The 20166-nt window shown below is 35.9% G+C and overlaps 2 pseudogenes; both read left to right on the top strand.

The window, feature by feature from the left end:
* Window positions 1-1352: 1352 nt before the first annotated feature.
* On the top strand, window positions 1353-11720 carry LOC146737992 (uncharacterized; annotated as a pseudogene).
* Window positions 11721-11889: 169 nt separating this feature from the next.
* On the top strand, window positions 11890-13845 carry LOC146737991 (uncharacterized; annotated as a pseudogene).
* Window positions 13846-20166: the final 6321 nt, after the last annotated feature.

Here is a 20166-nt window from a genome sequence, read left to right as displayed (position 1 = left end):
TTAATTAATTAGAACAAGAAATTGTCATCAAGCTTCGTTTGAATGTTAATTATTTTATGCAAGTCGTGGGTGAGATGGATTCTCTGTGTTGAAGACTAATTAACCGTTTTCATGTCTCAATCAAGCATTTATAGTATATTCATGTGAAGTCAGTATCATGTGGCCAGTGTTGACCAGTGGTATATGGTTCCACAAAGTCCAATTTTAATGTGTTTGAAAACTGTTTAAATGTCACTGACTGAAATGTTTGCAAGAATTCTCACTTGATTGATTAATGATACAATATGCACAGTATATTTACAAGTTAATATAAATTTAATAATGTGCATGTATTCAAATATGCAAATTATCATATTAGTAGTTGTTTCTATTATCACCCTCCTGAGATTTTAACAATAAATTATGTCCCATTCACTCGTTTATATATTTGGCATGTTCAAAACCATTATCTTTAATATAATATAATATAACAATTGAGCAAATGCAAACAAATTCCCACCCACTCTTTGTCGCATATATGTCTTTATTGAGATTCAATGTTGTATTAAGTATATATGTATATATATAACTAATACATGAAATCGTCATTGGAACAGTGTCTGGTTTCACTTTTTTTCAAAATGCACATCTTCTCAGTCAATCATATTGTAAATTTGTTGTATTGGGTTGCGAATGCTGTTTGTTGAAATAAATACCATGAAGCACATGTGTTCAAATAAATAACGCTATATACAAAAGGACAATTTACAGTTCGTGGTAGTGAATAGTCTCGCCAAAGATGACCATATTACAAACTTTAAAAGAAAACAATTAATTAAATAAACTCATTATTTTAATTTGACTATCGTAAATGTTCACCACCACTTTCTCCTGCCTAGATGTTATACATTTCTCAACTCATTCGATATGCTAGAGTTTTAGGTTTTCAAAGAGATATTGTATTACTTTCGTCCAACCTATTAAACCAAAGGTTTTCTAGACAATTACTCCTCATAAGATTCAACAGACAGCTTGGGAATAAATATCGTCTGGTATAGGCATGCTACATGTGGAGCAGTATTTAATTACTCTGACATCACTTCATCTATACCATGTGGTCCATATAACATTTTAACTATGTACTATGGTGTACTTGTCTAATGTGTTGTTCTCGTGCACAATATACATGTGGACATGACATACCAAACTGCAGATCTGTTGACACAAGTGGCTTTAAACAGAAGAACAAAACAACTGACAAAAGTACTACACAACGTAGTGAAATGAGAAAGAAAAGGATGTATGTACGGGAAGAGTAATCGCATATCATTCTGCTTCAAGTGTGGCAAATAGTTATAATCGACAGTTTCTATATGATACCCGTAACGCGTGATCTTTCAAAAAGTAAACTATCAATGGCTTGATGACCCTAAACTTGGGACACGCCCTCTCGTAACTTTAGAAGAGTTACATGGATATTTACAAACAGCGTTGGAAATTGAACTGTCTACAATTCCACCTTACCTCAGTGCATTTTTTTCAATTCGCAAAGGACATAACACCGAAGTAGCTAATATTTTAAGAAGTGTTGTTTTGGAAGAAATGCTTCACATGACACTTGTAGCCAATATACTGAGTAGTATATGTGGAAGTCCAACCTTAAATGAAAGTTCTGTCATCCCACGTTATCCATCAACACTGCCTGGAAATGTACATCCAGGACTTACAGTATCACTTGGGCGGTTTTCTCTTGATCTCGTGGAGGATGTCTTTCTTAACATTGAGGAGCAAGATGAAACATTACCTATACAATTTCGACAAACTCAACCTCTCCCACACGAGCCCACTGAAGAAACAGAAATTCCATACCATCATTACGACACAATTGGACAATTTTATTATCAGAATATATGGCAATCTCTTAACTATCTTGCCAGTACTCAAGATAATCTGTTTTCCTGTGCTGATGTTAATAAACAAGTTACTGAACAGCAATGGTATAGTCATGTTGTTGAAAAGCCATTTGCAGTGATGAATCTCAGTGATGCGTGGAGAGCAATTCAATTAATAACTGAACAAGATGAGGGAAGTTCTCCAACTCAGCCTTATGACTCTTTGGGCGAACTCTCCCATTATTACAAATTTCTGGAAATTGTAATGGGATACAGAATTGTTCTTCATGAACCTACATTACAAGAATTTGGGAAAAAAGACATGGAAAACATTTGTCACCTTAGTTACGCATCAATGTTTTCAAAATTAACAACCTGCGGAAGTGAAGTGGATGATTGCCAGGCAACGAATGTTATTACCAAATGTGATGTTCCTTATTATTTTACTGGTAAGCGAGTTTCATTCTATGAAAACGGGGTTTGGCCAACAATTGATAATCCCTCAAGTGATCTGTACCCAACAAATTCTAAGGTGCGATATGTGTCAGACAGATTCAATGTAGAGTATTCCAACCTTCTACGATGTCTCCATGAGTCAGTCAATATAAATTCAAGTAACATTGTGGGATGTATGTCTATGATGGCATACCTTGAACAACTTGGCACACAGTTAGTGGAGATGCCTATTAAAAAAGATAGTAATAGAAACGCTGCACCAACCTTTGAATATGTCGATTTGATGGAGAGAAAATCTTCAGTTTCTTCTCCGTTTGAAGAATGTAAGAATGTAGTCGTCGGGAGATGGTGTTCAAACACTGGGAATTTTAACCAAATGTTGTTATAATGTGACAGCGACTTTGTTGGACACCACGCATTGAAATGTTTGACAATATATTAATGTCTATTCTGAAGCCCTGTCGCATAAAATACAGAAAAATATATATGGACAATACATGCGGGAGGATCGTCACCTGCGCACGCGCAGGAATTGAGTCCCAACTGACGATAACAACACACGCTAAAAACGCAAAGGCTCTTTGGTAGACGCTTGGCCATCTGACGCATGAGTAGGTGCCGACTACGCCCGCTTTAAAATCACCAACCATTGCTTTTTAACAAATGATATAATATAATGTTGGTTGAAAATTAATTTTCATGAATAAATTGCTGACACTTTGTGAATATATTGACTACAGCATTTTATATGCGCAAAACTAGTATTTAAGAAACAATCCCAGGAACAACAATAATATATAAATACAGCCAGTCATGGACATATTTGTAAATATACGGCAGTACCAAAACCTTGCCGTATACATTGGTCACGTGATTTTAAATCATAGTAGAAAGCTGATACAGCCTTAGGGTGAAGCATGTGAGGGCATAAACATGTCGTGCAATGTATTTTTTCTCACAAATAAGAATGTATTGCCAACTTACACAGATGAGAATGTTTTCCCAACTCACACCACAGGGAGCCCAGGAACTATAATCAACTGTAATACGGAGTTTCTATGAGCGGGGGGGTGGGGTATAGGCTGGTATCTAGTGTAAGAAATAGACAAGGGATGAAGACTCCAGCCAGCTCACATTTTTTAAACTCGAAAAAACAGACGAAAAAAATAAAAAATAAAATCTAAAAAAAATACCAGGTTGAAGAATATTAGTTGCTCCTTTGAATTTCGCCAAAGCCTTACCTACATTTTACCGATATCTGCAGAATAAATCAAGAAAACTACACAAATTTACTCCATTTAGGAATTCCTAACGGTTAGTCCGAACGCATGACACCGTTGGAGGCGTGGCCTGTTCAGCATTTGTCAACAACCAATCACAAGACTGGTTACGAACCAGTTGAGCAAGGCTAACCGAGTCGTGACCTCGACCTAATGATGTATATTGATGTCAACTGTGGAATGTTATTGCAAGACCATTAGCGCCCATAAATATAAACTGACGTTGACACTATGGTAGTGGTTTTCCTAATATAGTGACGATTAATCAATTGTATTATGATGTGTAAAACTTTCGTGTGATTGGCTGTTTGTTTAGAGGCAACGCCTCAAAGTCTCTTATACTCTATTGTAATTGGCTAATGGTTGACAAGTAATAAAAGTGATTTGAAGCTGTCTCGGGAAGGGAAGCACGAGGCAGTCAGAGAATCGAATGTGACACGAATTGAGCTTCTGCGTGTTTTTTTGTGAATCCAACGTGGGGAACAATCGAATCCCGGTTACCTAAGTGAAAGGTTTCGAAACATCAAAAAATACCTATCACATTTCCTTGGCTGTTTGATATTTTTCATCACCCACCACATCCTAATTTCCTTTTTTTATTTTACCACACATCTTTTCTGAATTGTAACACTTTTAACAGCTTTGTGAATTTAGTCAGTTTCAGTAATTACTTACCTCCCCGTTGTAAACTGGGGGGTTACATTGAGGCATATGTTCAGGCATAGTTTTATATTAACGAAACTCCTTTCTGCCAAACAATTTGTGGGGAGGAGGCGGTGATTCATCTATCCGTTTTTCTAACATATTGTAGCAATTTACAATAATGATTCGGCATGTATGACATGAATAAATCGTTCGTGAATAATAAGCCATTAGAAATTCAATTCTTTAATAATGTTTCTTTCTTTCCCATCACTACGTTCACTGATCCAAATAATATGGTTACATAGATAAGGAGAACGGTGCACATCATGACACTATTTGAGAAAGAAACACGAGTCTCGCTGTTCTCCCGCCCTCAACGAGATCACGGCAGACATTTGGCTCTAAGGTACTTATATTTAAATTTTCTGATCTTGACACGATATTATGATTAGAGAATTAGTATTAAGGTTCTCAAGAAACAGTAGCGACAGTCACAGTCATCATTCAAAAATTGAATTTCAACACAAAAAATGGTTTACATACAAAATACAATATTTGGACCTCAATGCGTACAGCCTTGTCTATCGGGTGAATAAATCATGATTGGTGTTGGTAATTTGCTGACAAACGTCGAATTCATCCTATGTTCATATGAATAAATAATGAAGCTACCAATATGCAAGGACGCACAATTTGTTTTCCTTTTGAAAAGGCAGTATTGGTAGTTTGTCGACGTATTTTTCTTTCAAACACGAAACATATGTTGTTTACCAAACATTGTACCATACTATGAATGCATTTCCGGCGTAGAAATATTTTGCATCCATCCTGTTTAAAATAACCTATTTGTAACGGTTTATATTGCTTATTTTAAAGTCCATAATTCAACATACTTTGGTATTATCTTACCATTAAAAAGTGTTTACATTAAAATCAACAGTCCTGTTTATAGTTGAATGCACAAGTTGTTGGCACAATTCATGTTTAGTAAACGCTAAAAACATGTTGTCAGTCAATCACATTGACTGGGTACGGACAATTACAACGTCTCATTTCAATTGCAAGAACCGGTATAAACATGCAAAACATGGACTCTGACAATCTGAGTGGTAACATTTCAATCCCAAAATCTAAAATGATAACTTTTGTTGCTAGCTATTGATCGTTGATCTAAATGCACTAAGATCAGATGGCCATAGCTTGTCATTGTTTACAAACAAGCATCTATCCATGAGCGTTTGCGTTTTACCGTGTGTTGTTATCGTCGCCTGGGACTCAATTCCCGCACGTGCGCAGATGACGATCCTCCTGCTTTAAGTGTCCAATACAAACAACCGTTGAAGATCGATCTAGCTAATGTAAGGGTACTTGTTGGGAACATCAAATAAAACACCGAGTGAATCGAGTCGTGTTTATTCTAGGCCACTTTTGTTGTTAATATGATATCACTACTGGTTTTGCCATTAAATTTATTTATTTTACTGTGAGTGTAAAATCCAATGGGGGAATTAACTCCAGTTTGTCAAGAAATCAATCAGCAAATGCCGTTTCAAGTTTGCTTTCCGAATTCACTTAAACATATATGTTGTCCATAGCATAGGTATTGTGGAAATGACCAAGTATTGTTAGAATGAAATCAAACAGCAGTTCTTTAAAAAAACATTGTATGGTGTTGTTATAGATCTTTTGCACCCAAACATGTCAAAACTTGTTGTCGCTTATACACAAGGATACTAATGTATGTTTTGTATTTTATATAATCAGACAATATGCTCAATACAACCTTAAGTTTTATTAAGCTGTCACCAGTGATCCAGGTCGCTATTATTTTGGTTGTAAATAACTATTCACGATCGTGCTGCGTGTTAATTCATGTCCAAATATGGCAATGAATGACAATATCAACCACGTTGTTTTTATTACAGATGGTAGCTAGGTTTGTTCTACTATAGCTGTGTGAAAAATAGGCCAATGATGATTACGAGTTTTGTTACGAACATACCACTGATTTCGCAATGAAATTGTCAACCATTAAAAGATTTTAATTATAGTATTTTTCATCGAAGTGTTTTTGCTAAATATGTTTTCAGAATATTAAGGATTCTAGTACGAGTGGTACATGTTCTATTGTATCACCGACAGTGGTAATTACTGTTTTTGATCGGCACGCAAAGAAAATGATGTGAGAATTACGCAGGGATAGATTTATGAAAATAATTTTTCATCACTGCTGTTTGCCGGGAACATGTTATTTCTTACTTATCATTGGTGAAAACATGATCTACTCGCGGTGAATGCTTGTTCTAGCAAACAATACTGGACTAAATCATGGGCTGATACAAAATGTTCAGTTAGGGGGTCGCACGTTTACATTGCCGCGCTGAACTTTGGGATACATTTGTACGAGTAATGACGGTTCCCTGCGTCACCTCTGAATCCGCCACTATAATACAGCAGTGAACAACTAGTTTGAAACTGGTATGTTCCAGCATAATTTTCGCATTTTTGTGGAAATGTAGGTCATTAAAAACAGTATATGTGTAAATCAGAATAACTCCCGTGTTTTATTCACCATTATAAAATGATATATGGTTAATCTAGTCAATTAAGCTACTAGATTCACACGAATCATATACATAATTACTTATACGAGCGATTCAGTTGTACTACCAAACATTTCTCCGCTGAAAACAAACTACAACACGAGGCACATCTCAGCTCACACATTTAGTGGTATAGCCTACTGACCTAGTGAACACTGCTGATGAGTGGAGCGGGGAATTGGAGTCTTGGATCACTAAAACAAAGATGTAAAGCCTATTTTGAGACATCAAAATAAGAACTATGTTAGCAGGATTTTGTTGAAAATCAAAAACAAATGCTTGTCGACTGCTTCAGTGTATTTGGGAAATTTCGAAAGTTAATATTTCTGAAAGATTCTTTTCGTACAATAATGTATTTGAACCTCAATCAGTAAGCATAAAATTCTAAACCTGATATCAGAGATCTTTTACAACCCTGAAATATACAATGTAATACGTACAGAAAATTAGGAATCGAATGGTATCAACTCAATACAAAATACCCATGACTTAAACACTACAGATAGTTTCGGGATTTCGCCGTACTAAATGCCAAGTGGTAGTTTATTCACTGTACCTATTGTCAAGTCGTAGTGTAATATATATTTGGTAGTTATAACACTAATTACGAATGGAGTGAACACACAGAGGATGACGTACTTTTAAAATAGTGCTTGTCACGACAACCCGCAAATAATGCGCTCTACCGGTTCACAGTTTAAAACATGATTCACTGCAGGAAGTCATTTCAAATATCTGCTTTTCGTTGCTGTAATTGTCATTTTGATTTTCTAAATATCACGTTTCCAGTGAGTGGTCTATTAGCAACATATCTGTTGTTTGCATCAATAATTAACACACTTAAATAATTGAGATATTTTGTCTCCGAACTGCTGTCCACCGGATACGGTAATTGGCCGATGTTGTTCCTGCCCTGATGCAAATAGCCGAAATTACCAAGTATATGCTACACACAATAATGTTGGCGTTGTTAGTGGTGTTGTCGTCTATCATGTACGTAAGAAGTTTTGAAAAGGACGATTGGTTGCAGCAAGCTTCTAAATACGACCCAGGTATATATAGCTCAATTGTCATTATGTGTGGATTGTCCAGAATACATGTCCATTTTCTATCTCTGATAATTGTTCCGTAACTTCCATGTTCAATTCATTTAAGATTTATAAGGGATATTCCATATTAATATTACAATAATATAATCTTTTTCTGTTGTTCCGATCCTTGTTTATCTTAAGACAGGAATCGCAATTTATGTGAGTCTATTAGTGAACGCGTTTGCATATGTAATATTTTTTTTAGTCATCAATATACGCACTGTTTCGGGGAGACGTTGGTATAATAGTGAGATAGTAGTTGTAGAGTCAATTTATTACATGGCCTTTACATATTCTGTGGAATTCACATTACATTGGGGGGGTTGGAAAATTTAAAATGGTACAGCACGCATATTTTAGTTGGTATCTGAAACTACTAGTAATACTCAGTTAAATAATCTCCAATAATCCTTCAGAGATATATTATAAAATGGATTTGCCATTTGCTCATTTGCCACATTTTTTTTTCTTTCGTCTTTCGGGTAAAGTAAAATTTGTAGGTGAAATTCACCCTAATTATTTTCATAGAAGAATTAATGTAAACACCACCAAACTATACGTTTTGAGGCTCATGATTCACAATAAAACTGATGTTACGTTAAATGCAACCATCGTATGGTAACGCCATTGTTAAGTAAATCAATTCTTTGTTAATGATCTGCTCGTTAACTCAAAAAGTACTGCTAAAAGTCATTGAAAGTTATACCAAATTCATTTTTAAAAAATAGGCCAATGGCCTGTTGCTCTAAGGCTACTGTACAAAAGATTAGTGCTGTATATGCCACAACATTTCGTTTAAATTTGTACTTTTAAATGAAATATCGCCAAACAACCACACAAAGTTGTCAATAGAATAATAAACACATGTATGCCTAACACCAAAGCATTGGAAATAGTGATTAGTTGAAATTCCATTTTTAACCAAAAATGACAAAAATATTTGCCAAAATTAGAGAATTCAAGATATGGCCATAGGATGAACAAATCTAGTAGATGTCAACACAAGGTACATACACACCAAGTATCAAAGCATTCAGGCTACCGGTTTTGAAGAAGAAAATATAATTTTAAAATGACCATTTTAAATAGCGTGAACTGATTTCTGGTCGGGTCGTAACAGCCGTTTTTTTTCATTATTTTCGCCTTAAGTTTCTACCTTTCTACTGTCGATGGGTCCCGAAACTATTTCATCAATTATTTTGAGGGCGATGGTCCGAAATTGGTAGATTTCACGACGAAAACCGAGTGAAATAGGAAAACTATGACGCCTCGTGGCGTCACGATAACTATTCAAGATGGCGGCAAACACGGGGATTTCGCCTGATTCCAGTTCGGTAAAATAGGATAACTCGCAAAGGATGGAACTGTAGCTCCATGGTTTTGCGTTATCACCACGACGAACAAAATAACCGACAGCGAAACCAAGTGAGCTACAGAACTGCAGCTAGGTTCAACCATGGTTTCGTTCAACACAATGGCAACATCAGACTGCAATCTCTGCGGTCGATCCACATAACCACATCTTTCGGAAAAGACTTCTGTCAGTCACTAAATTCCACGCAAACACGATTTTGTTTGTCCCAAGGGTTCCACAACATCCATAACCACTTTAGTTCAATCTTTGGAAGGAATTCAGTCGATTTAACAGGAGAATCGACCTACCCACACAGACGGAAGCAATTCGACTGACCGACATTCATCATTCATAAACAAGGTTATTCCAACACCATACTATAGATGGCGCTCTCACTATGGACCGCCACAGTAGAGGTTTTTTTGGGGGGGGGCTAATTTGCATAATCTTCGGCAGATCGACTTCTCATGAAAAAATAACCATCTACACTCATCAAGGCATCCACACACCAAAAATCGAGTCAAATGGTTCGGCGGTTTTTGAGAAGAAGTCGTGCACAGACAGACAGATAGACGGACGACAGACGCAGAACAGAAATCCGTCCCATAGGCTCAGCGGACTTATGATCCGTTGAGCCAAAAATGTGTTTGAAGTGCCAACTGAGTACTACTTGTCAAAATGTCAAAATTAGAACAAATATATACACTAATTTGCATGTCAATAGATAAATTGTGGAGTTGTTGCACTAGTTACTCAAAGGGTCATATAATCTTCTGTTATCTATGTTTTGACGTCCTGTGAAATGTAAATGACTGGCAATTCATTCTTGACTGTGCGATTTAGAAATAATTTAAAATACATGCAAATAAACAAATTTTGTCAACCTAACAATGCGGGTTGTACATTTTCCCAAAGTCTTTTTTTTTATTTATGATAGAGCTCTGAACTGGTTTTATAATAATTATATACTGCTGTGCAATCTAAAAAGTATAGAAATTTCATTTTCATATTGATGTTATCTGTGGGCTCTATATGCACTAAATAAATTATAGTGTAATCGTTATCATATCACAAGTGATGTAACAATCAAAATGTGCATAATTATCTGATTTTCTGATATGTTTATTTCTAAATATATAGGCATACATAAGTATACAAAATATGGCTGTTCGTATTAGTATTTCAAATAAATTTGATGAATTGTGTGTATGGAAGAAATTCTTGTAAGTAAAGTTAGGAATATATATTCCATCCACTTGAAATATTTGTTGTTATGAATATATAATATATATGATATTGCGTTTTCATTACAGTGAGTAGCCACTCATATCTCGACTGGCCGCGAATACATTTTGCTGGTTCCTTCAGAGCCGACTCGCCTACAGGTAACAATGAATGTGAGAACTATGATATAACAAGTTTTGATCAAGACATCCGGGAAAATCCTAAAATTAGATCATGGAATTCTAACGGAAGTGAACGTTTCATGTTGGAAGGATGTGAGATCACTTCGGTATGTTATGACAATGGTGAATGCGTTACCACACCACACCATGAATTGATTGGTCAACCTGTTATAAGTAAGTCAACAGTACAATATATTTCACAATATATTTGAATCGTTAATGTCTGAAGATTTTTCTGTTCGAAATATGCAGCTAGAATATTGCGGGTATATCCTTTGTTTATGACGACACATATTATTCGTAAGCAATAGGTTTGGATTATATTTGCTCACATCCCGGGCGCGCACAAGTGACGACCCTTCCGCTTTTGTAATGAAAGTTTTGCTTTGATGACATCAACAAAACAGTGAGTGGGTCAATTCAGTGAGTGGCTGAATGCACGGAAAGTTTCAACATGCATCAACATAGACTTAGACAAACTGCGATATAAAGTGCGATATATTGTGTGAAATCAAACAAATTGTCACACAAAACTTGGTTCTGCAACAAAAACAGTTTCAGTATTCAGTATGAAATTATAATGTACAATAGGAATGCGCACAGCCTTTCTTTTATATATTGTTCATATCGTATCCAGTCCATATGTCCGGTCATGTTTTACACGCCTGCTAACAGTGGCGGGGCTTTTTTGCCCAGTTACGAGTTATTTCGTCTTTCATAATTATATCTTCTTAAATATGTAAATATTGAATTTTGATTCTAGTGCGTATGGTGGTATTTCTCCTTTACCATGTATATATGAACATCTTATGTTTTTTATTTTACAAATAAATACTTCCATATATTTGACTATTGTCATATTAACATGTTTGTCGCTATTATCGTCCAAAGTCTTGACAAACGAAAGCTATCATTGCTTTATTTAGTAAATGTGAATTGTGCAATAGTAACAATTATCTTTTGTTTTTATACTAGGTAACTACAATCGCCCTCATGCAAAAATGGCGGATTTAGATACTGCACACATGATCACGTCTATCTTCGGTATGTATATAAAAATACCACATATGTTCGAAGCCAGATATGTTGATGCACAATATAGAGATAGATTCAAAGAAGCCACGGATCAAAATGCTGATGGAGCTGTTGGAGCAGTTTTCCAATCACTATTAGTGAATTTGCAATGGGATCAGGATATGGAAAAATACAGAAACAAGAAAGACCATTACTTATTCGACAGATCGATCCTGGACATAGGGCTTCAAGAAAAAATCCACGGCAGAACAATTGGTGTGTTGGGTGATTCTATATTTCTTGTCGATCCCGGGGATAATTGGGAAGTAATAGTATTTGCGTCACGATTCGGGAAGCCTCTTGAAGGTATGCAATTGACATTAAATCCTGCTACGAACCACGTGACACGTTGTAATGGCGTAAAATATCCATTTAATATTCCAAAAAAAAGCTGTAAATTTCACAAAATCAGCGGACACAGACACAACAGGAATAGCTGTTTTCGATTTTAATAGCAGCAACCCTGGTTCGCCAAGACCAATTGATGGTCAACTGTACGTTTATGACATTGTAAATGAGATTGATGATTCAGCAATAGTAAACAATGGCGAATCATCCATGGTTAACACTCGAATTTCTATATTACTATATACTTCATATACTGTATCAGAAGGTGGTCCAACCTGGTACCAAGACATATACCCAATTTTCAAAATGTATGCTAATATGTTTCCAACTATTACTAGTATTCTGAACCTGGCATCGTATGAAGATGTGGTGCGGAAAAAAGAAATGTTGAAAGCAACCATGAGTTTACCAATCACGGATCCATCATACATGCCCGTAACGCGTGATCTTTCAAAAAGTAAACTATCAGCTATTTTAGAATGGCTTGATGACCCTAAACTTGGGACACGCCCACGCGTAACTTTAGAAGAGTTACATGGATATTTACAAACAGCGTTGGAAATTGAACTGTCTACAATTCCGCCTTACCTCAGTGCACTGTTTTCAATTCGCAAAGGACATAACAACGAAGTAGCTAATATTTTAAGAAGTGTTGTTTTGGAAGAAATGCTTCACATGACACTTGTAGCCAATATACTGAGTAGTATATGTGGAAGTCCAACCTTAAATGAAAGTTCTGTCATCCCACATTATCCATCAACACTGCCTGGAAATATACATCCAGGACTTACAGTATCACTTGGGCGGTTTTCTCTTGGTCTCGTGGAGGATGTCTTTCTTAAAATTGAGGAACCAGATGAAACATTACCTATACAATTTCGACAAACTCAACCTCCCCCACACGAGCCCACTGAAGAAACAGAAATTCCATACCATCATTACGACACAATTGGACAATTTTATTATCAGAATATATGGCAATCTCTTAACTGAACAGCAATGGTATAGTCATGTTGTTGAAAAGCCATTTGCAGTGATGAATCTCAGTGATGCGTTGAGAGCAATTCAATTAATAACTGAACAAGGTGAGGGAAGTTCTCCAACTCAGCTTTATGACTCTTTGGGCGAACTCTCACATTATTACAAATTTCTGAAAATTGTAATGGGATACAGAATTGTTCTTCATGAACCTACATTACAAGAATTTGGGAAAAAAGACATGGAAAACATTTGTCACCTTAGTTACGCATCAATGTTCTCAAAATTAACAACCTGCGGAAGTGAAGTGGATGATTGCCAGGCAACGAATGTTATTACCAAATGTGATGTTACTTATTATTTTACTGGTGAAAGAGTTTCATTCTATGAAAACGGGGTTTGGCCAACAATTGACAATCCCTCAAGTGAGCTGTACCCAACAAATTCTAAGGTGCGATATGTGTCAGACAGATTCAATGTAGAGTATTCCAACCTTCTACGATGTTTCCATGAGTCATTCAATGTAAATTCAAGTAACACTGTGGGATGTATGTCTATGATGGCATACCTTGAACAACTTGGCACACAGTTAGTGGAGATGCCTATTAAAAAAGATACTAATAGAAACGCTGCACCAACCTTTGAATATGTCGATGTGATGGAGAGACAATCTTCAGTTTCTTCTCCGTTTGAAGAATGTAGTCGTCGGGAGATGGTGTTCAAACACTGGGAATTTTAACCAAATGTTGTTATAATGTGACAGAGACTTTGTTGGACACCACGCATTGAAATGTTTGACAATATATTAATGTCTAATCTGAAGCCCTGTCTCATAAAATACAGAAAAATATATATGGACAATACATGCGGGAGGATCGTCACCTGCGCACGCGCAGGAATTGAGTCCAAACGGACGATAACAACACACGCTAAAAACGCAAAGACTCTTGGGTCGACGCTTAGCCATCTGACGCATGCGTAGGTGACGACTACCCCCGCTTTAAAATCACCAACCATTGCTTTTTAACAAATGATATGATATAATGTTGGTTGATAATTAATTTTCATGAATAAATTGTTGACACTTTGTGAATATATTGACAACAGAATTTTATATGCGCAAAACTAGTATTAAAGAAACAATCCCAGGAACCACAATAATATATAAATACAGCCAGTCATGGACATATTTGTAAATATATGGCAGTACCAAAACCTTGCCGTATACATTTGTCACGTGATTTTAAATCATAGGAGAAAGCTGGTACAGCCTTAGGGTGAAGCATGTGAGGGCATAAACATGTCGTGCAATGTATTTTTTCTCACAAATAAGAATGTATTGCCAACTTACACAGATGAGAATGTTTTCCCAACTCACACTGATGAGAAGCATGTCATTTTGTTTCGCGTTTTATATCAAGAGGGTCGGCAAGGGTTATTTTCGTAAGCTGTAATCAGTTGTTTTTATTTTCGTAATAATGTATTTTAAATAAATAAAAAACGTAAATTTGTAGACATGGGCATGGTGTAAATGTATTGTATGTAATGTGTAAAAGCTATTTCATTGATTATGTAATTCGTACGCAATTTCCAATTTTGATTCTTAAGCACAAATTACCAAAAATATTATAAAAATGTAATTTGCTTTATCTGTAAAGTGTAAAAACCTATTTTTTACTGTAAATGGAACTTTCATTTTTTTTCCTGTAACAATTTTCTGTAACCTGTACCAGCTATCCCCCTTGCCTCCCTTCAAAACTTGCTATGACGTCATACTTTACTCATTATCCTTTGCTGGTGAATCGAGATGGTGGACAACATAATAATGATGAAAAGCCTTAGTATCTAGACATTGAAAAGTGATATGAAAACGCAAATTGCTTTCTCCTACATTTGATCGATACGTAGGGTGTTTTGACGACAGCCAGCATGACAGGGCGAGTAGCCAATCAGCGACCGTGTTGCAACTAATGCTTCCTTCCATTAATGAGAAAAAAAAACACAGTGTTTACTGACTATCAATTCCCCTACGGCAAACTGTAACGAACTGATGGCTTGAGCGTGTTGAGTGTAGGTTAAGTTATTTTTAAGCAGTTAAAATCGTAAAGTGGATGTGGTCCTGGTTTCTGAGTGGTCAGTGTTAAAAAATGATGGTAATTAGACAATGATTTGAACTTATAGAACCCATACCTAATCGGGACAAAAATGATATAGCATAATGGTGTTAAATTTGTTTTCAGTATAAATGTGGTTAATTGCTGCACATATATATGTTTGCCTGTTCAGTTTTCTCTGTTGTAGCCACCAGTATATAGCGCCACCTAGTGGCCGCAGATTCTCAGTCTGCTTCAGTATTTGTGTTTCTGTCATGCTTTATATTTCGGCTTAATGGTGGTTGCCATGACATCTACTGATAAAGGTTAAATGATGAGGCCAGATGACGGGACTGGTTGAGATCAGTCGACACATTCTCATGAATTTGCGATTTCAAGCTTATGCGGTACCTTGGTCGAAGTCCAGAACTAATGATGTATATTGATGTCAACTGTGGAATGTTCTTGCAAGACCATTAGCGCCCATAAATATAAACTGACGTTGACACTATGATAGTGTATTATGATGTGTAAAACTTTCGTGTGATTGGCTGTTTGTTTAGAGGCAACGCCTCAAAGTCTCTTATACTCTATTGTAATTGGCTAATGGTTGACAAGTAATAAAAGTGATTTGAAGCTGTCTCGAGAAGGGAAGCACGAGGCAGTCAGAGAATCGAATGTGACATGAATTGAGCTTCTGCGTGTTTTTTGTGAGTCCAACGTGGGGAACAATCGAATCCGGTTACCTAAGTGAAAGGTTTTGAAACATCAAAAAATACCTATCACTTTTCCTTGGCTGTTTGATATATCTCATCACCCACCACATTCTCATTTCCTTTTTTTATTTACCACACATCTTTTCTGAATTGTAACACTTTTAACAGCTTTGTGAATTTAGTCAATTTCAGTAATCACTTACCTCCCCATTGTAAGCTGGGGGGTTACATTGAGGCCTATGTTCAGGCATAGTTTTATATTAACGAAACTCCTTTCTGCCAAACAATTTGTGGGGAGGAGGAGGTGATTCAGCTATCTGTTTTTCTAACATATTGTAGCAATTTACAATAATGATTTGGTATGTATGACATGAATAAATCGTTCGTGAATAACAAGCCATGAGACTATATTTCAATTCTTTAATAATGTTTCTTTCTTTCCCATCACTATGTTCACTGATCCAAATAATATGGTTACATAGATAAGGAGAACGGTGCACATCATGACACTATTTGAGAAAGAAACACGAGTCTCGCTGTTCTCCCGCCCTCAACGAGATCACGGCAGACATTTGGCTCTAAGGTACTTATATTTAAATTTTCTGATCTTGACACGATATTATGATTAGAGAATTAGTATTAAGGTTCTCTAGAAACAGTAGCGACAGTCACAGTCATCATTCAAAAATTGAATTTCAACACAAAAAATGGTTTACATACAAATTACAATATTTGGACCTCAATGCGCACAGCCTTGTCTATCAGGTGAATAAATCATGATTGGTGTTGGTAAACTGCTGACAAACTTCGAATTCATACTATGTTCAATAGAATAAATAATGAAGCTACCAATATGCAAGGACGCACAATTTGTTTTCCCTTCGGAAAGGCAGTACTGGTAGTTTGTCGACGTATTTTTCCTTCAAACACGAAACATATGTTGTTTACCAAACATTGTACCATACATTTCCGGCGTAGAAATATTTTGCATCCATCCTGTTTAAAATAACCTATTTGTAACGGTTTATATTGCTTATTTCAAAGTCCATAATTCAACATACTTTGGTATTATCTTACCATTAAAAAGTGTTTACATTAAAATCAACAGTCCTGTTTATAGTTGAATGCACAAGTTGTTGGCACAATTCATGTTTAGTAAACGCTAAAAACATGTTGTCAGTCAATCACATTGACTGGGTACGGTCAATTACAACGTCTCATTTCAATTGCAAGAACCTGTATAAACGTGCAAAAAATGGGCTGAGTAGTAACATTTCAATCCCAAAATCTAAAATGATAACTTTAGAAAGAACAAATTGTTGTTAGCTAATGACAGTTGATCTAAATGCACTAAGTTCAGATAAAACTTGTTTTTTCTGCCATTATTGTAATTATGGAAAATTCAAGAAACGGATATTCTTATGAATCTATTAGTTAAACACTATTTAATATTATATTATCTAAAGGTCTAACAAATATGTTAGCTAGGGAGTTGAAAATTATGTTAGCTGCAAGAGATCAGAAAAGTATATAGGCTAGAAAAATGAAATCTAGCATATATGACACACTATATGTCAATACGGAACAGTTATTACGGTCATCACTGATTGATAGTGAATGATTTTGTTGCTTTGTTACATGTTTTTTCTTGAAGTGATAAGCAAATAAAATACTTTGATATATCACATTGTCCCTGCCCGTTCTAATACAACTAATCTATGCGCCTGGTTCTATTGATCGCAACTCACTGTAGTCCCATAAGACTAAATGATAGTTTCAAAGTAGGAATTGGAAATATGGACCTGTCTTTGTTTCTGTTTGATAAGCTTATTGTGCTAGTCGTTACATTTAGCAGAGATGTTATGTTAAAGCGGGTGAGTCGTCACCTGCGCATGCGTCAGATGGTCATAGCTTGTCATTGTTTACAAACAAGCGTCTACCCATGAGCCTTTGCGTTTTAGCGTGTGTTGTTATCGTCGCCTGGGACTCAATTCCCGCACGTGCGCAGATGACGACCCTCCTGCTTTAAGTGTACAATACAAACAACCGTTGAAGATCGATCTAGCTAATGTAAGGGTACTTAAAATCCAATGGGGGAATTAACTCTAGTTTGTCAAGAAATCAATCAGCAAATGCCGAAGTTTGCTTCCCAAATTCTCTTAAACATAAATGTTGTCAATAGGTATTGTAGAAATGACCAAGTATTGTTAGAATGAAATCAAACAGCAATTCTTACAAAAAAAACATTGTATGGTGTTGTTATAGATCTTTTGCACCCAAACATGTCAAAACTTGTTGTCGCTTATATACTCATATCCTGTTATTGAAAACAAATATGCATGCCTACACAAGGATACTACTGTATGTTTTGTATTTTATATAATCAGACAATATGTTCAATACAATCTTAAGTTTTATTAAGCTGTCGCCAGTGATCCGAGTCGCTATTATTTTGATTGTAAATAACTATTCACGATCGTGCTGCGTGTTAATTCATGCCCAAATATGGCAATGAATGACAATATCAACCACGTTGTTTTTAATCAAGATGGTAGCTAAGCTTGTTCTACCATAGCTGTATGAAAAATGGGTCAATGATGATTACAAGTTTTTCTACGAGTATAAAGTGTCACATTTATTATGATTTTATTGAGCATTTCATTGTTACCACTGTTTTCGCAATGAACTTGTCAACAATACCTAAGGTGGTAATAAAGGTTTTAATTATAGTATTTCTCATCGAAGTGTTTTTGCTAAACATGTTTTCAGAAGATTAAGGGTTCTAGTATTAGTGATATCTGTTCTATTGTATCACCGACAGTGGTAATTACTCCTTTTTGATCGGCACGCAAGAGAAATGATGTGAGAATTACGCAGGAATAGGTTTATGAAAATAATTTTTCATCACTGCTGTTTGCCGAGAACATGTTATTTATTACTTATCAATGGTGAAAACATGATCTACTCGCGGTGAATGCTTGTTCTAGCAAACAATACTGGACTAAATCATGGGCTGGTACAAAATGTTCAGTTAGGGGGTCGCACGTTTACATTGCCGTGCTGAATTTTGGGATACATTTGTACGATTAACGCTGTTCCCTGCGCCACCTCTGAATCCGCCACTATAAATACAGCAGTGGTATGTTCCAGCATAATTTTCGCATTCTTGTGGAAATGTAGGTTATTAAAGACAGTATATGTGTAAATTAGTATAACTCCCGTGTTTTATTCACCATTATAAAATGATATATGGTTAATCTAGTCAATTAAGCTACTAGATTCACACGAATTATATACATAATTATTTATACGAGCGATTCAGTTGTACTACCAAACATTTCTCCGCTGAAAACAAACTACAACACGAGGCACATCTCAGCTCACACATTCAGTGGTATAGCCTACTGACCTAGTGAACACTGCTGATGAGTGGAGCGGGGAGTTGGAGTCTTGGATCACTAAAACAAAGATCTAAAGCCTATTTTGAGACATCAAAGTAAGAACTATGTTATCAGGATTTTGTTGAAAATCAAAAACAAATGCATGTCGACTGCTTCAGTGTATTTGGGAAATTTTGAAACTGAGTATTTCTGAAAGATTCTTTTCGTACAATAATGTATTTGAACCTCAATCAGTAAGCTTAACATTCTAAACTTGAAATCAGAGATCTTTTACAACCCTGAAATTTACAATGTAATACGTACAGAAAATTAGGAATCGAATGGTATCAACTCAATACAAAATACTTCACGCAACGTCGTCGACTCGTGGATACCCATGACTTAAACACTACAGATAGTTTCGGGATTTCTCCGTACTAAATGTCAAGTGGTAGTTTATTCACTGTACCTAGTGTCAAGTCGTAGTGTAATATATATTTGGTAGTTATAACACTAATTACGAATGGAGTGAACACACAGAGGATGACGTACGTTTAAAATAGTGCTTGTCACGACAACCCGCAAATAATGGGCTCTACCGGTTCACTGTTTAAAACATGATTTATTGCAGGAAGTCATTTCAAATATCCGCTTTTCGTTGCTGCAATTGTCATTTTGATTTCCTAAATATCACGTTTTCAGTGAGTGGTCTATTAGCAACATATCTGTTGTTTGCATCATTATTTAACACACTTAAATAATTGAGATATTGTGTCTCCGAACTGCTGTCCACCGGATACGGTAATTGGCCGATGTTGTTCCTGCCCTCATGCAAATAGCCGAAATTACCAAGTATATGCTACACACAATA

The sequence above is a fragment of the Saccoglossus kowalevskii genome, chromosome 10 (genome assembly GCF_978046115.1).
Source record: "Saccoglossus kowalevskii chromosome 10, keSacKowa6.1, whole genome shotgun sequence".
Lineage (NCBI taxonomy): Eukaryota > Metazoa > Hemichordata > Enteropneusta > Harrimaniidae > Saccoglossus > Saccoglossus kowalevskii.
Note: the sequence above shows the minus strand (reverse complement) of the source record. Positions and strands in the feature narration are given on the sequence as shown.